Here is a 5,879-nt window from a genome sequence, read left to right as displayed (position 1 = left end):
TTTTCGTGCGGATTTACGCATTTGCACATTATAACACAGTTTATTGACACTATTATATTCATTTGATATGGCAAGAAAAAGTTTATTCACAATCTTAAGGTGCTATTACTTCGTATTGTTCACAATGCACTGTTTCTTGTCGCGATTATAAAGTTTATGCTGTGTCCCGATTCAACATTGGAAAATTTTTCTCTCACGTTAAATAAGATAATATGACTTATTGTTCTTTATGATTCGTCTGAAAATTGCACTTGTCCTTTCACGGTAAGCCAAGGGTGTAACACTCCCTTTTAATCTTACTGACTTATCCCGCTCGATCGGGATCTGATAGCAGCCCAAAACAGATATTAATTAATGTGACCGTGTACCTAATGGGGCTGGCAATCGGATTGGACTGCTACGGAGATGTTACATTCCATTTTGTCCTTCTCAAATGCTGTAATAAAGAAATGTTTGGTGCCAAGAAGAACGACAACACAGCTTCATTAATCAATGACCCATATTCATCACAAAAACACAAAGTAAGGAGACAGCCACTGCCTTCGTCGTACAGAATTAATAACGGCTAACCTCAGCACAGGCCCTTTAGTTATTCATTATCGTCACACGCAATTTCAATCATTGTAATCCAACACTGCAATCCAACACTGCAATCCAACACTACAATCCAAATGATGCCGGCGCGGTAGACGCGTAATTACAATATCGGCACAAAAATGTCACTGAATCACACTAGTAATTGTACTTGTTCACTTTCCCGTATATTTCTAACACAAAAGGGGTTAAACCGCGGCGATGGCCATCCCCTTTGTCGGTACGGCCTTGCATTCCATCAACAGACCTCCACCCGGCTCGGCCCTCAGCGCGTACCACACTCTACTGTCTCAACACTCGCTCTCGCTCTAGCTCTCGACGCACACTATCGATTGTTTGTCCTGTCGACCTGTGCTGTCGCAAAACTTATAGTAAGGGCCTACGGACCCCTTACATGGAGCTGAAACGAATGGGGAAACATTCCAGCACCGACAGAGGCTGCAAATTAGAGCAAATACGGAGACTTACAAGCAGTCGTTCTTCCCACGCACAATTCGTGAATGGAACAGGGAAGGGGGGATCAGATAGTGGTACAATAAGTACCCTCCGCCACACACCGTAAGGTGGCTCGCGGAGTATAGATGTAGATGTAGATGTAGATGTAGTGAAATACACTAACACAAGCGAATATGAAAAAGGGCAGATTGCTGTAGGTAGATCCCTGAGAATGAGCAACTCGAAAACTGCGACGCTGGCTTCTGTGCGAAATGTAAAAAGTAGTTGAGGCGTTGGGAAACCACGAATAGGCGACAAGGTGTCAGGCGTCCACGTGGCATCACCGAATGTGGAGGCTGAAAGCTTGCCCTCTCTGTACAGCAGGAGAAGCGGAGATGTGTGGCGGATGCCACGACAAGGTACAATGATGGGGTAGGCACAAGAATTCTGGAGCACACAATTCAGTGTACACTGACGAAAATCTGGCTCCGCACGACCCTTACCATAGAGATCGGACCGTGGATCAGTGGAAACGTCTCGCTTGATCTGATGAATCACGCTTCTTGTTACACCAGATTCACTGTCATTTCGGATACGCCGTCTCCAGGCGCGTGCCTACTCGAAAGATGCACAGGCCGGTTGGGGAAACGCTACGGGAGGCATTTACTAGACTTCCATCGGGTTTATGGTAGTAATCGAAGACGCCATTACGGCTGTGAGTTAAGTGCACGTTAATACAGACTACGTCTACTCCTTCGTGCTTGATGTCTTCTCTGACGACGATGCTGCTTCCAGCAGGATAACTGCCCATGTCCCAAGGCCAGAATCGTGCAGAGGTAGTCTAAAGAGCGTCGTAGCGAACTCACACTGATGTCTTCGCCACCAGATTTGTCTGATCTGAAACCGATGAAACACATCCGAGACTCCTTCAGATGCCAGTTCCCAGCATGCACTCCACCGGTTCGTAACTTCCACGAAATGCGTAACCTGTGGATAGACATCTATTGCCATAGCCTTCGGAGCCTTTCTAATACTTGTCTTATTCTTGAAACCGGAGAACCACAGCTGTATTGCCTTTCAAAGGTAGACCAAGACGCCATTAAAGAAGTGATCATAATCTTTTTGCCCATCACTCTACGTCTCACATGATATGGACATCCTAGCACAATGTGGTTTGAGATGATGAAAGAATGAGAAATACGATGAGCAATAAACTTTAAAATAAGTTGTGGACCCTGTAGTAGGCAAAAGAAGCGAATCCTAAGCCTTGAAAGCGAAGCAACGTGTGATGGACGAAACAAGGAGGATATAACAAAGAGACTAACGCAAGCAGTGGTAGGATTCTTCAGTAGAAGAAGTCTCCAGTATCAAACGTAAGTCTTAAATAGACAAAGATGTTTCTGGGAATATACATCCGTAGCGCAGCGTAGCATGAAGTTCAGCTGTCGGCTGTCCGAAAACTGTAATGAAAGAGAATCGACGCGTTCCATATTTGGTGTTACTGAAGCATGCAGTGGACTGATAAAACAAAAGTATTCGCAGAACAAGCGATGTAAGGAATACGTGGTAACCACTAACTACACTACTGGCCATTAAAATTGCTACACCAACAATAAATGCAGATGATAAACGGGTATTCATCGGACAAATACATTATACTAGAAATGACATGTGATTACATTTTCACGCAAATTGGGTGCATAGATCCTGAGAAATCAGTACCCAGAACAACCACTTCTGACCGTAATAATGGCTTTGATACGGCTGGGCATTGAGTCAAACAGAGCTTGGATAACGTGTACAGATACAGCTGTCCATGCAGCTTCAACACGATACCACAGGTCATCAAGAGTAGTGACTGGCGTATTGGGACGACCCAGTTGCTCGGCCACCATTGACCAGACGTTTTCAGTTGGTGAGAGATCTGGAGAATGTGCTGGCCAGGGCACCAGCAGAACGTTTTCTGTATCCAGAAAGGCCCGTACAGGACCTGCAATATGCGGTCGTGCATTAGCCTGCTGAAATGCAGGGTTTCGCAGGGATCGAATGAAGGGTAAAGCCACGGGTCGTAACACATCTGAAATGCAACGTCCATTGTTCAAAGTGCCGTCAGTGCGAACAAAACGTGATCGAGACGCGTCGGGTGGTACGCCAGTATGGCGATGACGAATACACGCTTCCAATGTGCGTTCACCGCGATGTCGCCGATCACGGATGCGACCATCATGATGCTGTAAACAGAACCTGGATTCATCCGAAAAAATTACGTTTTTCCATTCGTTCTCCCAGGTTCGTCATTGAGTACACCATCGCAGGCGCTCCTGTCTGTGATGCAGCGTCAAGGGCAACCGCAGCCATGGTCTCCGAGCTGATAGTCCATGCTGCTGCAAACGTCGTCGAACTGTTCGTGCAGATGATTGTTGTCTTGCAAACGTCCCCATCTGTTGACTTAGAGATTGAGACGTGGGTGCACGATCCGTTACAGCCATGCGGATAAGATGCATGTCATCTCGACTGCTATTGATACGAAGCCGTATTACCCTCCTGAACCCACCGATTCCATATTTTGCTAACAGTCATTGGATCTCGACCAACGCGAGCAGAAATGTCGCGATATGATAAACCGCAATTGCGATAGGCGACGATCCGACCTTTATCAATGTCGGAAACGTGATGGTACACATTTCTCCTCCTTACACGAGGCATCTCGTAGACAATTCGTAGTAACATGCTGCACTGCATGTATGCTTTAAGCCTTTCTGCGAAGCTAGATTGTATGTATGGTCTATCAGTTGTTTGAGCTCACTGGTATAATACGTTTGATACGTTACAGTGAGACAAGCGGCAATGGAAGAGACCATCTTCTAACCTACGAACACGTGTTTCCTGAAACGAGAAGGCTTGTCTCCTCCCGGTTGGTGGCTAATCTATAATTTTAGAACAATACACTTGGAGGATGCCGTGACGGAGAGCTTTCAGAAATGCACTTCAAGGAATAGCCATTCTGTGGCCCATGTTATGGTGACACCTCACGTAGCTACTCCGGAGACGTTGTAGGAGTACGACCTGAGGTACATCATCTTTATTGGGTGGGCCACTTCAAAAAAAAGAAACAACACACACACACAATACCCACTTACCTGGTTGGTAATCGTCGTCAGTTGCCTAGTCTTCCATTAGCACTGTTAACTGGAGCAGTCTAACTTAAGTTTCTTCACACCACACAGAACAGCGTAACATAATAACGTCGGCTTTCTAGAGCAACCACTGTTTCCAACACAAAGTAGCCACATCCAATTCAGCGTTGACGGACGAGGAAAAGCTTACGAAATATGTGCACTGAGATGAAAAAGTTATGGAATACCTCATAAAATCTTGCCGGAATTCCTTTACGCAGCGCAGTTCAGCAACTCGACATGGTATGGATTCAGCAAGTCATTGGAAGCCCCTGCAGAAATAATGGGGCGTGTTGCCTCCATAGCCATTTACAATTGCGGAAGTCTTGCCGGTGCAGGATTTTGAGCACGAACTAACATCTTGACTATGTCCCCTATAAATATTCGATAGGATTCATGGTGGGCGATATGGATGACTAGATCATTCTCTCGAACTGTCCGAAATGTTCTTCAAACCAATCGCGAAGAATTGTGGCCCAGTGACATGGAGCACTATCATCCATAAAAATTCCGCCGTTGTCTGGGAACAGGAATCCCATGGGTGGCTGCAGTTCGTCTTCCAGTAGCTCAACATATGCAGTTCCCGTCAGTCATTTGGTCAGTTGGACCAGACGACCCAATCCATTCCATGTAAATACAGCCCACACTATTATGGAGCCACCACCGGACTGCACAGTGCCTTGTTGACAACTTGGGTCTATGCCTTTGTGACGTCTGCGCCACGCTCGAACCCTACCATCAGCTCTTACCAACTGAAACGAGGACTCATCTGTCCAGGCCACGGTTTTCCAGCCTTCTAGGGTCCAATGGATACGGTCTCGAGAGCCCAGCAGAGGCTATGTCGTGCTGCTAGCAAACGAAGTCGCGTCGGTCGTCTGCTGCCATCGCCCATTAACGCCTAATTTCACCTTACTGTCCAAACGAATACGTTCGTCGTACGTCCAGTATTGATTCCTGCGATTGTTTTACGAGGTATTGCTCGTCCGTTAGCATTGACAACTCTACTCAAACGCCGCTGCTCTCAGTCGTTAAGTGGTGGCCGTCGGTCACTGCATTGTTCGTGCTGAGAGGTTATACCTGAAATTGGGTAGTCTTGGCACGCTCTTGACACCGTGGGTCTTGGAATATTGAACTCCCCAACGGTTTTCGAAATCGAATTCCCCATGCGTTTAGCTCCAACTACCATACCTCGTGCATATACTGTTAATTTGCATCTTACGGTCATAATTATGTCGGAAACTTCTCATATCAATATCCTGAGTACAAATGGAAGCTCTGCCAATGCACTGCCCATTTATACCTCGTGTACGTGATGCTGCTGCCATCTGTATACTTGCTTGTCGTTATCCTATAACTTTTGTAACCTCAGTACATACATCCAGCAGGATGTTGAGACAGTGCACTCAATTGTCTTTTTTACGTCCTTGTAATTTTTCCTCTGGAGACACTTTCTGGTGTCGTAGGTAACCCTCCCACCCCCACCCCAGACTACAAGCGCTTTAACGACGGCATGACTACCTGATGGTGACGCCCTTCAATACATTCGCGAGAGACGATGTTCAGCTACAGCTATACAACGTCACAACCATGTGTCCGAGAAGTATCAATAAAAGGTCGACCTCTGTTGACAATCGGTGTTGTCTTATTACTTTCTTCGTGAAATGATTGTCGTTT

This window comes from Schistocerca americana, chromosome 8 (genome assembly GCF_021461395.2).
Source record: "Schistocerca americana isolate TAMUIC-IGC-003095 chromosome 8, iqSchAmer2.1, whole genome shotgun sequence".
NCBI classification, from domain to species: Eukaryota; Metazoa; Arthropoda; class Insecta; order Orthoptera; family Acrididae; genus Schistocerca; species Schistocerca americana.
This window is presented reverse-complemented; position numbering follows the sequence as displayed.